Genomic DNA, 14,225 nt, shown 5'->3' on the forward strand with positions numbered 1-14,225 from the left:
ACCCACACCTGCAAGCCTTGTGTGGAGAAGGAGAGGGGCTGCCTTCTTTTTCATGTATTAATCATTTTACTGTAACTTCTACCCTGGAGGAGGGTAAGTAGCATTAATACAGTCGCAAAATTGTGCAAATATGGTGGAATAAAGGTCATCAGGAAATATTTATTGAATACTTTCTATCAGTCTTTGGGTCTACAGAAAGGAAAGGGATGATCCTAGACTTCAGGGAGCTTACAACTGAGTCAGGACTGACCTGGATCTGGACTCGGGAGGAGACAGTGAGAACTGATGAAAGAGTTGTTAGGAAGGAAGAATTAACACACTTTGGCAAGGGAGCTGAGGATTCCAGCCTGGTTGCCTGGGCCATCTGACATAACTGACCAGAGGGAATTAAGAGAGGAAATCTGCATTGAAGTGCACAGCCAGATTGGGACTGAACAAGAGCAGGAACAATTCTTTGAGCAAGACTACAGCTAAAATTCAAACTTCCTACAGATCTTAGAAATGAGTCCAGGTCATGGGAGTCTCTCCTATAACGGACAAACCTTGTACCATGCCTGTGTCCCTCACTGCATCAGAACGATCTACTCCTGCAAGGGGAGATCCATTTCTTCCTAAAAGTTTGCCTTAGCATGTTCATTACTTTATTAGCTCCAAATTTAATAGACTATGACTCAGGGAACAAATAGCAATGGCAGTGAGTTATTTTGATACTATTATAATAATTATACAAAATAGTTTGCTCACTCCTAAAATGCAACTCCAGGCAGTAAAGATTATTTTGTCCAGTGTGAAATATTACTAAATAAACAGCTTACAATGGTTATATAGGGGTTGCCATGCTAAATAATATGCAAGCAATGAAACAAGATTTGTTGAAAGCCTAGTAACTTTAACATCGAACAACCAAAAACATATATGGGGAGAGAGAAAGAACTCAGAAGTTAAGGGTGGCCCCCTGGAATATGTAGTTCAAATTGAGAAAAAAAATCTACACTATTTACTCTTTCTTCATGTGCTGCCACCAAACATCAATTACTGCTGCTTCAAAAGAGTTAAGAATCTCTTCTTCACAGGACATACAAAAATTAACTCAAAATGAGCACAGATCTAAATATAAGGGCTAAAATAATAACACTCTTAGAATATTATATAGGAGTAAATCTTCAACACCTGGGGTTAAGCAAAGCCTTCTTGCACATGACACCCAAAGCACAAACAACAAAATAAAAAATAGATAAATTGGATTTCATCAAAATTAACACATGTTGTGTTTCAATGGATACAATCAAGAAAGTTAAAAGACAATCCAGGGCTTCCCTGGTGGTGCAGTGGTTGAGAGTCCGCCTGCCGATGCAGGGGACACGGGTTCGTGCCCCAGTCCAGGAAGATCCCACATGCCACGGAGCGGCTGGGCCCATAAGCCATGGCTGCTGAGCCTGCGTGTCCAGAGCCTGTGCTCTGCAACGGAAGAGGCCACAACAGTGAGAGGCCCGTGTACCACACACACACAAAAAAAGACAATCCATATAGAGGGTGTGGAGAAAAAGGAACACTCTTGCACTGTTGGTGGGAATGTAAATTGATACAGCCACTATGGAGAACAGTATGGAGTTTCCTTAAAAAACTAAAAATAGAACTACCATACGACCCAGCAATCCCACTACTGGGCATATACCCTGAGAAAACCGTAATTCAAAAAAGTCATGTGCCAAAATGTTCATTGCAGCTCTATTTACAACAGCCAGGGCATGGAAGCAACCTAAGTGTCCATCAACAGCTGAACGGATAAAGAAGATGTGGCACATATATACAATGGAATATTACTCAGCCATAAAAAGAAATGAAATTGAGTTATTTGTAGTGAGATGGATGGACCTAGAGTCTGTCATACAGAGTGAAGTAAGTCAGAAAGAGAAAAACAAATACTGTATGCTAACACATATATATGGAATTTAAGAAAAAAAAATGTCATGAAGAACACAGGGGCAAGATGGGAATAAAGACACAGACCTACTAGAGAATGGACTTGAGGATACGGAGAGGGGGAAGGGTAAGCTGTGACAAAGTGAGAGAGTGGTATGGACATATATATACACTACCAAATGTAAAGTAGATAGCTAGTGGGAAGCAGCCGCATAGCACAGGGAGATCAGCTCGGTGGTTTGTGACCACCTAGAGGGGTGGGATAGGGAGGGTGGGAGGGAGGGTGACGCAAGAGGGAAGAGATATGGGAACATATGTATATGTATAACTGATTCGCTTTGTTATAAAGCAGAAACTAACACACCATTGTAAAGCAATTATACTCCAATAAAGATGTTAAAAAAAAAGACAATCCATCGAATGGGAGGAAATATTTGAAAATCATATATCTGATAAGGGACTTGTATTTAGAACATATGAAGAACACTTAGAACTCAATAATAAAAGGACAAATAACCCAATTTTTAAATGGGCAAAGGATCTGGAATAGACATTTCATCAAAGAAGATATACAAATGGCCAATAGGCACATGAAAAAATGTTCAACATCATTAGCCATGAGGGGAATGCAAATAAGAAACAAACCCAGAGATACCCTTCATTATACCCACTAAGATGGCTATAATCAAAAAAGATAACAATGTTGGCAGGATGTGGAGAAATTGGAACCCTCATATATTGCTTGAGGGAAAGTAAAATGGTGCAGCTGCTGTGGAAAACAGTCCGGCAGTTCCTTGAAATGTTAAACACGGAGTTACCATATGACCCAGCAATTCTACTCCTAGGTATATACTCAAGAGAATTGAAAGGATTCATGCTACAACATGGATGGCTCTTGAAAACATGCTAAGTAAAAGAAGCCAGGCACAAAAGGCACATATTTTATGATTCCGGTCATGTGAAATGTTCAGAATAGGGAGACAAACAGTAGTTTAGTAGTTCCTTAGGGTGTACACGGGGATGTGGGGGGAAGTGGGGAGTGGCTGCTAATGGGTTCAGGGTTTCTTTTGGGGGTGATGAAAATGTTCATAAATTGAATGTGGTGCTGGTTGCACAACTCTGTGAATATACTAAAAAAAACATTAAATTGCACATTTAAATGGGTGAATTATATGGTATGTGAGTTATATCTAAAATAAAAAAGTTAAAAAGTCTCCTTCTGACTTATATACACTACCAAATGTAAAACAGATAGCTAGTGGGAAGCAGCCACATAGCACAGGGAGATCAGCTCGGTGGTTTGTGACCACCTAGAGGGATGGGATAGGGAGGGTGGGAGGGAGGGCGACGCAAGAGGGAAGAGATATGGGAACATATGTATATGTATAACTGATTCACTTTGTTATAAAGCAGAAACTAATACACCATTATAAAGCAATTATACTCCAATAAAGATGTTAAAAAATTTTTTAAATAAAATAAATAAATAAATAAAAGTCTCCTTCTCAGCTTCATCCTCCTTTAACCTTTACATCTTTTAATCCATGACTCAGCCTGAACTTCATGCTAAAGCTTCCTATCATCTCATTTAAGGGTCTTGAGTTTTACCTCCCAAATTCACCTGAGTCAAGGTTGTGTCCATGGGAAATTCCCAGGCGGTGCAGTGGTTAGTGCTCCGCACTTTCACCACCAAGGATGCGGGTTTGACCCCTGGTCAAGGAACTAAGATCCTGCAAGCGGTGCGGTGCAGCCAAAAAAAAAAAAAAAAAAAAAAGGATTGTGTTCATGAACCCCCCCAAAAAAATAGTGAAGGAAAGACTATATACAGATTCAGACTTCAGCATGATTTTAAAGTTAATGGCTTTCTGGGAGAAAAAAAATATTTCATGCTTTAAAAAGTAAAAACAGACTAACTCCTCTGAAGGAGAAATGGCTCTCTCAGATGACAGACTTTGGTATACAGTGTTCAGTAGACATCCACAGGTCAACAGTCTAGCTCTGGGCAGTGGGCTTTACTCATCCAGGCTAACCCTCCAGCCAGCCTCTCTACCATACTTGCTCCCAAGACGAGATCCAGGGCTAAGCAGAGAGAGAACTGGGAATGGCACTCTCCTCCTCTTTTCTGCCATTTCAGTCTAGTAGCAAGAAGCAAGTCACATTCTCTTAGCCTCTCAGTAGCTGTCTTAAGGCCACAAGCCTGTCCCAGGACCTCTGGCATCCTTTACAGTCATCTTTCCCTGACTCTAGTGTACAGGACGTGCTGTTCCAGAGGTAGCCCAGCTTCCAGCCCTCCTAGTAGCAGAGGAAATCAGCAATGTGTGTAGAGTTGGTACCATGCCTTTCCCACTGTGAAAGCCAAGACGGACAATTTTCCATCTGCTAGCCGTTGGCCTGGGATGGCCTGGGGTTGGCAAAATGGAGGCTTTACTCAGGACTTTGAATCTGGACCAGACCGGGATGAGCAGCATCAGCAGCAGATGGCATTCTGCCTAGGCTGTTGCTGCTGAGAAGACAGTTGTCATCTCTCGGCTTCCTGGCTTTCCTGATCACCTTAGTCTCTTGGTTTCTACTGTGGCCCAGGTCTGGTCCATCACCCTTCTTTTGGTGCTGTGAGTCACTTTCAGTGAAGCCTTTTGTTTAAGGTAGTAAAGAAAGAGGTGGATTCCATTGCTTACAATCCAGAGCACTGACTGATACACCTAGCATTATTCCCATTCTCCTTCAGGAGAAACGGACAGCTCCAATTCAGCTGTCTGAACCTTAAATTTAGCAGAAGTGCCTGTTCTTAGGATTTCCTTCTAAAGTTTAAATGGGGAAGCAGGAACTCCCTTGAGTAACTGAGGAGGGACTGGCAGCCTGTAGCATGTCAGTTTCTCCCTCTGGTTAGCCTTGGATCTCATCTTGCCCGCAATGGACACTTGTTGGTCCCCTTTTCTTTCTTTCTCTCCCATTTTTGCTCCTGTTCCGCCTACATTTCAAATGCGACAGTGGCACTCAGTCACTACTTAAGGATTTCTTGGTTGTTCAGTGTAACAGAGGCTGCTGGCTTCCCTGACTCAGCCTTAAAAAGATGCTTGGTGGATGACAAACATTACCTACACAGTGAGTGGAATGGTACCTGTATGCTGTGTTAACTAACTATTGTGATATTTAAACAATCCTCAGATGGAAGGAGAATTAGAAAATATTGAGATGGAGAGATACCTGTGTTTTTAAAACCTCACAAGTTACTGCTCTAAAAAAATATATATATCCTGAGCATTTGCAACAATGAATCAGTCATTCAGGAGCCCTGCCTGTGACTCAGTCACTTTTAAACACTCTGAGAAGCTCACTGACTCCCACATCAAACTCATAGCCCATCTCTCATCTTGATTCATTTGGCTGAACTCTAGGCCTTTCTGGCAACTGAAAATTGCCAACCGTGTTGACAACTTTTCCGTCTCTGCTTAGTGTTCTCTCGGAAGCAAATGTATTCATTTACTCCTTGGCCATTCTCCATCCCTTTTTTTCTCATCAGCTACTCAAACTCCAATTTTTCCCATCCTTTGTACATTCTCTAAGTACCAAAATTCCTACTTACATAAAAAAAAAATCTGAAGGAACTATAATTTTTATTTATATAAAAGAATCTGAAGCTATTTTTAAAAATAGGAAATATTTACAAGAAAAGTACCTGGAGTTATTTCTTTTTACTTTGGGGAAGTTCAGTAATGGAGGTGGCATCATAGCCCAGCTGTGTTTTCCCACTAATACTGTGGAAATTTTAAACCCTATTTTCAACTCCAGCTGCCAGTAGTTTGCAGGAAGACAATCTAATGAATGTAGGTTTTTATGACTCATTATTTTCTGACCTCATGGATACAGAACCCATCAGGGTGAAGGAAGCCTATTGAGCCACTTTCTCAGACACACACCATTAAATCTGACCTTAGGACTTGAAGAAATAAAATAATCTGGGTTACAGGTTTATCACTATTTGAAGCAACATTTTTGTAAAGTTCTGAAAAAATGTGGTACTCAAACCATTGCTGAGGTAAGAACTCCAAGTCAGGCTGAGTCTTTGGACAGCTTCTGGCAACTATCCATCTAATCCCTACTATAAACATCACATCAGTTTAGAAGATAACTCTACAGAACATATCTCTTGGATAGAGGGGAGTGACAAGAAAGTATCTCTACAGAACAGAAAATATCTCTCAGATAGAGGACAGTGATGAGAAATGGGAAGTTAGGAAAACAAGTTAAATTGAACTAAAGGCATATTCCTGAGCAATGCAGTGAGAGACACTCTTGAATCAGTGTTCACAATTTCTGAGTATTATTATGGTTGGAAGATATGAGAGTTGGTGAGAGTTTTTGTGACTGGGTGACCAGCTGGATTACAGAGGGACCAGGGTTCTCTGGTGAAGAGAAAGTCAGCTCCAGAAGAGCAAGGACCTTGTGTGGCTCATACACTACTGTATACCCAAAGTTTGCCACACAGTAGACACTATACAAGTGCTTGCTGAATGAACTGATGGAGGGTTTACTGAGGCTGGAATGGAGTTTTGAACAATAAAGGCGTGACACCATGGCCAGAAATTATATCTAATTTATTGATAACTATATACAACTTCATTTTCATTAGTTGGAGAACAATTTTTAAAATTTGGTGTAGGAGGTCAGGTAAACATGTTTATCTACCTTTAGTCTACCTTAACTCTACCAACTCAGCCAAAAGAACTGGTTTATGCCTTTAAGATAAAACACAAAAGAAAACATGAGCAGCTACTTGCTTCCTGTGAACAGTGTAAGCACTGAGCCAGTTGTAAATTCCAATTCTGAAAGCATTTTAAGTTGCGCCATTTCAAATGGATAAGACAATGCAAATGACAGAGCAACTTAACTCTGAAGGATATTTATTATGACTAAGTTAGTTTAAAAAAGCTAATAAATGCCTGGGCTTATAACTTTAGAAAACTGAAGAGAAGGAAAAAAAAACCCCTATACTTTATGTAAAGAAGTAATTAACTTACAACAAGATAAAAACAATTTTAATTCCCTCATATTGAATTTTACAATTATACCAATTTAAAGCCTCAAAGAAATTCAGAACGAATTTAGAGATGAAAAGGAAAATTTCAGAAGATCTGTAGCAGAAACATGGTATTGCCTCAAAGATGCCATTGAGGGGTGTCAGGATGTCCTAAGTATCCATTGATTCTGCCTTTTAGTTACAGACCCCCCCCACCCCCAGTTTAACCTGGCACGTGGCTGCCCTGCCACACGAGGCAACATTTCCCAACCTCCCTCTAGCACGGCTAGGTGCGGCCATGCGTGACCATGTCTGGGTCAATGACACAGGAGTGGGAACTGATTTGGGTAATCTCCCTAAAGACCAAGCTGCATGTCCTGGCTTCTCTCTGTCTTCCTTCCTGACAGCTGGAAATAGGGATGACAGAACTGGAGCAATTTTTGAAGCCAATTAGCACATTAGCCCTGGTCCACCCATATCTGGACTGTTATGTACAAGAGAAATAAACTTTTATTTCATGTAAGTCATTAGATTTTGACCCTGTTTGCCTGCTCTGTGAAGTCTGGTCTCTTTGGTCCCTTTACCTATTTCCCTTTGTCAGCGGGCCCAGGACCTTTCTAAGTAGGGAGTGGTGGAGAGACACTGCAGGAGGAAGAAGTTTTGGTTTTGGCTCTGGTGCACTCCCAGTGAAGGCTCCAGCAGCCCCCAGCAGCCAGCAGAATCCACCAGCACCTTCCTGGGGAGTTTTGTAGCCAGAGTGTCTCCAGCGAGACACTTCTCAATGAACAGCACCCTAGAGGGCAGATTTCCCGCAAGTTTCTGAGGGCTAGTTCCATAGCCAGCCAGTTCTGCTGGTTTTCCATAGTGACCCCTCAGTGCCCTCTTCATCAGGGTCTGCACATCAGCCCTGGGGGCCTCTTCCTTGTGTACTCTATCTCCGCCCCAGGGGTCGTGACTGCTTCCTATAGCTGTGATTCCTATACTCTTTAGAGTTCTTCCTACTGGTCAATCCTTCATTCTCTAATCCTGATTGACTTGATGGAAAAGTCCAACAAACTTTATGTGCTTACTCTAATACTAATTAACAAAGGCTAAAGTTATATTGAGCAAATCAAAAAGACCTCTGAAATTGAAATTAGAAGAAAGGGCCTTCTCATTTTGCCCTTCTAATACTGTATGTAGAGTTCGCTTATAGAGTAAAAGTTGACTTGAGATTTTAGGAAGATGTGCTTCTGCCTTTTTGCTTCCACTGATTCCAAAGCATAGGTTAATGTCCCCATGAGCCAGCTATCACTTTCTTCTAGAACAATACTTTTTCATTGTTAGTACACATTATGGAAAAATTTCCAGCAAAACGAATAAATCCCTAAAATGCCAACAGGGCACTTGGCATCTGTACGGGGTCATGTTCTCTCTCAAGCGAAGGCTCTCTCCCCTGGTGCTGTTCTCTTCAGGCCATGTTTCTCTTGGCTCTATAATAAGACTTCACAATATGCCTTGATCTAGGTTCCTAACATAAATATCCCCTTCCTAACTCAAATAATGAGCCAGTGAAGTTTAATTCCTAGAAAAGCACGGGCAGGGTCACCGTTTGCTGTTGTGTGCACAAGAAACCCCACCTGGGGATGGCTCTGCCGGCAACTTATTGCCCCAAACAACTCCAGCTGTGTTTGGAGGCAGCTCTCACCTTCCTCCCCCTGTGTGCACTCTTCTGTGAGTGAGAAGCTTGTGGCATGGCCCTGGACCACTGGACCCCTGCCTGCTATTCCAGGCTCACTTGTGCATCCCCTTCTCCTCACTTTGTGATCCCACAAGCAAGCCGGTCAACTTTATGACCCTTAGAGCAGAAGGGAAAGTCCTTTCCTGCCTCAGGGCATATGCATAGACTATTCCTTCTGCCTAGAATGCTCTTTTCACCCATCTTCACCCTACTCTCTCCTCCTTATCCTTCAAGCCTCAATTTAAGTATCTCTAAGATCTTCATCAAGACTTTCCATGACCCCTGCCCCGCCATCACTCTTACAGCTAAAAGAAATATTCCTGTTAGATGCTACCATCACTCCATCCTTTTTCTTCATAACATGTATCAAATTTGTAATTATATATATGTTGATTTGATTAAAGTCTGGTGCCCTCCCCAGACTTCCAGATCCATGAGGGAAGGGGCTAAAATTGTTTTTACTCACAATAGCACCCATAACTTGGCATACGGAAAGCGTACAAACAGTATATGCTAAATAGATATTAAGGGAGCCAGTATAACACAGTCGTCAAGCACATGGACTCTGGAGCCAGACTGCCTGTGTTCTGACACTTAACTAGCAATGTGCCCTTCGACAACTAACTTAATGTCAGTTTCCCCAGCTACAAAACGGAAATAATAATTGTACCACCCTGATGAGGTTGTTAAAATAACAAAGTGAGTAAATATTTGTAAATCACTGTATTACATGCCTGTTAAACGGCAAATTGGAGTCAAGCTATCAAATACCAGGTTGCCCTTCTAATTAGAAGAGAGCAACTAAATGAACTTCCAGGTCCTAAAATCCTATAATTTACACCTATTAAATTAGAAGACATTATTTAAAAATAATACTCAGGGGCTTCCCTGGTGGCGCAGTGGTTGAGAGTCCGCCTGCCGATGCAGGGGACACGGGTTCGTGCCCCGATCCCGGAAGATCCCACATGCCGCGGAGCGGCTGGGCCCGCGAGCCATGGCCGCGGAGCCTGTGTGTCCGGAGCCTGTGCTCCGCAACGGGAGAGGCCACAGCAGTGAGAGGCCCGCGTACAGCAAAAAAAAAAAAATAATAATACTCAGTGCTAACTATGCTATAAATGTCTCATATATATCATTTACATATAAATGTACATTCCTATGTTACTGGTGGCAACGTAAATGATACCACCCTTTTGGAATCGGATAATAAATTTTAGGAGTCACTAAAATGTTCATGCTTACCTAGAAATATGTGTAAATTGGACAGAAAACTTTTTAAACTATAGTTAATAAATAACACTTCAGTATTAGTAAATAATGGATTTTTAAAATATGGAATGTTTAAGTACATTTTTAAATGTTAACTCTATATAATAATAATCAATTAATGCTAAAATTGTAAAATTTATAAACATGAAAAGTGTTATGACACGTTTAAAAAAGAAAATTCAAAATTATATCTATACTATGATCATATGATGGTATATGATCTCGTATAATATACTATTTTAATCATAAACATATGTGTGTGAGCATGTGTGTAAAGACAAAAACTAGAAAGAAACATGAAAAAATAACTGATATGCTAGAACAGTAAAACTCTGCATATTTAAGATTTTAAATTATTGTTTTCCCAGTATGCACCCAGCTTCCCATACTAAAAGGTGTTATTAAGGTGGTTTATTTCACATTAATATATTTTAAGAGGCTAACTTTTTAAGTTAACTTTTTAAGTTAATGTTTCATATTCAAAAACTAATAGATGATTTGAAGTAAGGCAAGTTTGCTACCTACGTAAAACTTATCACAGCCTTTTTACACACACAAACAGGTAACTGAAAATTTAAAATGTGCTTCCTTGGTCAACAGGAAGACAGGCTCTTGTGACCTATCTATAAACTGACTTTAGATTCTGGAAATAATAAAGATAATGCAGAAAAAGCCATTTAAGGAGGGAGTATTCACCAAAAAGTAATTCTCCTGGATGCCTCTTCACCTTTATCGGATCTCTGGTTCATCTCTGTCCTGGTCATTAACTGACAAAGATTGCCAAAGGCCAGCTCAGGAACAAGAGAGGTAAGTGACTGAGGAAGTTTATTTAGACTGGTAACATGGATAGGAGCTTGCAGAAAAACAGGTATGACTGAAATAAGAAGGATGTAAAGCAAAGTTACACAATGGATAAGTTTTAGAAGAATGCAAATCCTGGGGTTCAAAGAAAAGGGGTCCAAGATGATTGAGAAGAAATCTATGAGAAAGCTACATAGATTTGATAATTCTGCCTTCAAAGGTAGAATTCCCTTCCCCTCTTTCCCCTGTTCCCGCCCCCCTTTTTAGTTAACTTTAGAAGTCTAATAAAATATAAATTAACAGTTGGGTAACCAGGCAATGGTGTTGCAATGTAAAGAAATTTTAACCCAATTACCATCATGTCAGCATTTCCTTTCCAGTTGCCGTTAAATATGTTGCTCCTCTCCGCCGTGTCCTTCCTTGCAAGCTCTCCTCCCTTGCCTGGTGAGTCACACATCTTGCTTCATAAATTACGCTGTTATGAGTCTCAGGCACAAGGGACTGATGCAGGCAAAAGCAAGGGAGTTGAGAACCTCGCTGCTGCTAGTGACTCACAGAGGAACCCGAGGCCAGGCCCTGATTCTGTCTCAGGTTTTCCCACTGGAGAAACTGGAGGATTGGCTGGGTGCAAAGTCCTCCTGCGCACTGTGGCAGGTTCTGCAGAAGCTCCCCACTCACTTAGTCTCAGGTCAGGAAGACCACCATACAAATCGCAAGCCTGCAATTTAAGAATTTTTTAAAAGAGTGCAGTGCTACATACACTGCCTCAAGTAGCTCACTTTCTTTCAAACAGCTGAAAAAGAAAGAACCTTGGCTCTGGAGTCAGACAGCCCGTTCAAGGGCCAGACCTGTCAATAGCTGGGTCTTGGACAACTCAATCTCTGAATCTTCGTCTGAATTAAATGGTGCTAATTCTACCTACTGCAAAGACCTGTTGTGGATTAAGAGTGACTAGGTATGTATGTACTTTACCTGAATACGGTAAAGTACAGAATCAATGTTATGTATTGATACTATCTTATTATCCTGACTTTATTGGGTAGGGGCAAGAATCCCATGTCAGGCTGGTTTAAATAATAAGATTAAATGCTAAGTTTAAAAAGATTCTCCAAGGGAGAGGAATGGGACATCTCCTGCTCCTTCACAGCTGCCTTCCTGCCACTATGTTCACATCTCTCACTACTGGGAAAAGATAACTGGTTTCATATTCTTTCAGTAAAGGAAGCCCACATAATGGGCACAAACTTTGCTAAACAGAGAGTCTGGAGACAAGTCCTGGAGAGGCTGTCTTGTATACAGTCACCTAGTTCCAACCTTCCCAATGATCAGACTCACCTGGGGGGATGCCCAGACCTTCCCCCCACAACACACTGGGATAGAATTTCAGGACAGGATGCATAGGAACCCAAGGCCTATTGGCTTGTCAAGAATAGATGTTTGGGAATCTGAATGCCCACCCTACCCCTTTCCAGCTATATGACCTCATCTGTAAAACAGGTATAATGATTTTTATGTTTGTAAACTTTAGGTCAGGATGAAATGAGGTCATGTGTCTAAATCACTTTGTAACGCTCGGTGTATAGTAAGTGCCCAGTAAGCCGCAGGTGTTGGTACTGTGGTCACTATTTACATTTCCTCATCAATGGCACTATGGACTTCCAGGTGGCACAACAGCCAGCCATCATTCACTGATTTCCTGTAATACCCTGATCAGTATTGAGGTTACCCGACCAAGTGTTTGTGGGGGAGCAGCTTTTCTGAGGGATAATTCATTTTCTTGACAGGGTAATTCATTTCCTCAGTGTCAGCAGGATTTCTTACAACACGGTAGCCGTCGGGGGCAGTGTCACCAAAGGAATCTCTTATAAAAGAGAGTGAAACCTACAAAAGGGTATAGAGCCACACCTTGATCAAGAAGGAATCTGGAACATCTGTCTCACTCACTGATAAAGAGGAAGAAAGTTACTCTTAGGGAAGGACTTGGTGTTATTAGAGAACTGATGAAGCAAGCCTCCAATTTTAATATTTAAAATATATGCTTATGAAATGTTTCCTGCTGACACTGCAGAAGGAAACATCCCTTAGAAAAGAACAAGATGACAAAGATTCCCATAATCTTCAGATGAGGGTGGGGTGCAGTGGGTGTGAGAGCCTAGAGCAGAGGGCAGGGAAGCAGTGAAGGAGTACAGAAAAATAATCTCAATTACACGTTCCCAACAGTTTCCTTCTTTAACTCAGAAATCATTTAAAAAAATAAATAAATAAAAGGGGAGATTTCCCCCTGGCAAGAAGTGCTGGCATGAGATTAGGAAATTGGGCACCTGCTGGGATAGTCACTGTTTCCTCCTTTGAGCAAACAGGGATGGGTCATCTCCCTTCCTCAGCCCAGACTCTCCCTCTGTCCATGGCCACTAGCTCTTGCTATTTACTCACCAAGAGGAAGTAACTCATAAGATCTCAAAACTGAAAAGAACTAGTCATTCCTGTCTAGCTCTATCTAATGCAAGAAGCCCCTTAAAGAAAAAAAAATGCAGAACACCCAGATTTTAAGTAGATAGGGGGAAAGAGACACAGAGACAGAGACATAGAGAGACATATAGGGTATCTGCAAAGTCTGCAATGTAGAGAAAATATTTCATTTATTAATTATACGTTTGGGGGAGATTAATGATTAAATCCACGGCTTTAAATTTAGGGATCTTTTGGGATTTCCCCGGTGGTCCAGTGGTTAAGACTCCATGCGCCCAATGCAGGGGGCCCAGGTTCGATCCCTAGTCAGGGAACTAGATCCTGAATGCTGCAACGAGGATCCCACGTTATGCAACTAAGACCCAGCACAGCCAAATAAATAAATATATTTTATTTATTTTATTTTATAAAAAATTAGGGATCTTTTGAATGCAAAAGTATCTGGAAGAAAAAACATTCTGGGTATATTATATGAAAAATGTAACATATTTAAAAATAAAAATTTCCCTAGGTTTCCAGACTTTTCAAATATATATTCTTTTCAAAAGGGCATCCTTAAATTTCTGTCCAATATATATTTATATGATTTTCATTTGTCTCTGATTTCTGCCATTAGCTGTTGTGAATCAGAGAAAACACCATGCTGACACGTACCAAGGTCCCAGGTCAGTTCCATGTCAGGCACAGAGCCAACTCCCTTTTCCCTGGTCGGGGGAGGTCCAACATGTGCCAGTGTGATCTGCTGGCTATTCCTCTATTGATCTTGATCTGGGGTCTATGGGTTTCTAAGCCTTCTATTTAAAATCTTCTTCTCTAAACTAAGACTTATTGGGTATTTCCTCAGATTTTTTTCTGCCAAAACATACAGTTGCCATTAGTGCTACCATGAATGACTAGTCTGATTCTGTAAAGCAGGACCACATGTGAACCTAGATGAGAGTGGTGGAACTGGGGTTGGGCTGACCCGCAGGGCAGGTTGCTGGCTCCATATGCTGTAAGAGAGGATTCAGAGTTCCCCTGTGTCATTCA

The 14,225-nt window shown here is 41.2% G+C and overlaps 1 protein-coding gene across 1 annotated transcript in view; it reads right to left on the reverse strand.

Annotated features, from left to right (window-relative positions):
* CERS3 (ceramide synthase 3) overlaps positions 1-11,168 on the reverse strand; it is a 100,129-nt gene extending 88,961 nt beyond the window's left edge. The window contains exon 1 of the mRNA XM_060095097.1: positions 11,083-11,168. The gene's annotated coding sequence lies outside the window, so the exon portion shown is untranslated. The remainder of the gene's footprint in view (positions 1-11,082) is intronic.
* Between the last annotated feature and the right edge of the window lie 3,057 nt (positions 11,169-14,225).

The sequence above is a fragment of the Mesoplodon densirostris genome, chromosome 4, assembly GCF_025265405.1.
Source record: "Mesoplodon densirostris isolate mMesDen1 chromosome 4, mMesDen1 primary haplotype, whole genome shotgun sequence".
Taxonomy (NCBI): domain Eukaryota; kingdom Metazoa; phylum Chordata; class Mammalia; order Artiodactyla; family Ziphiidae; genus Mesoplodon; species Mesoplodon densirostris.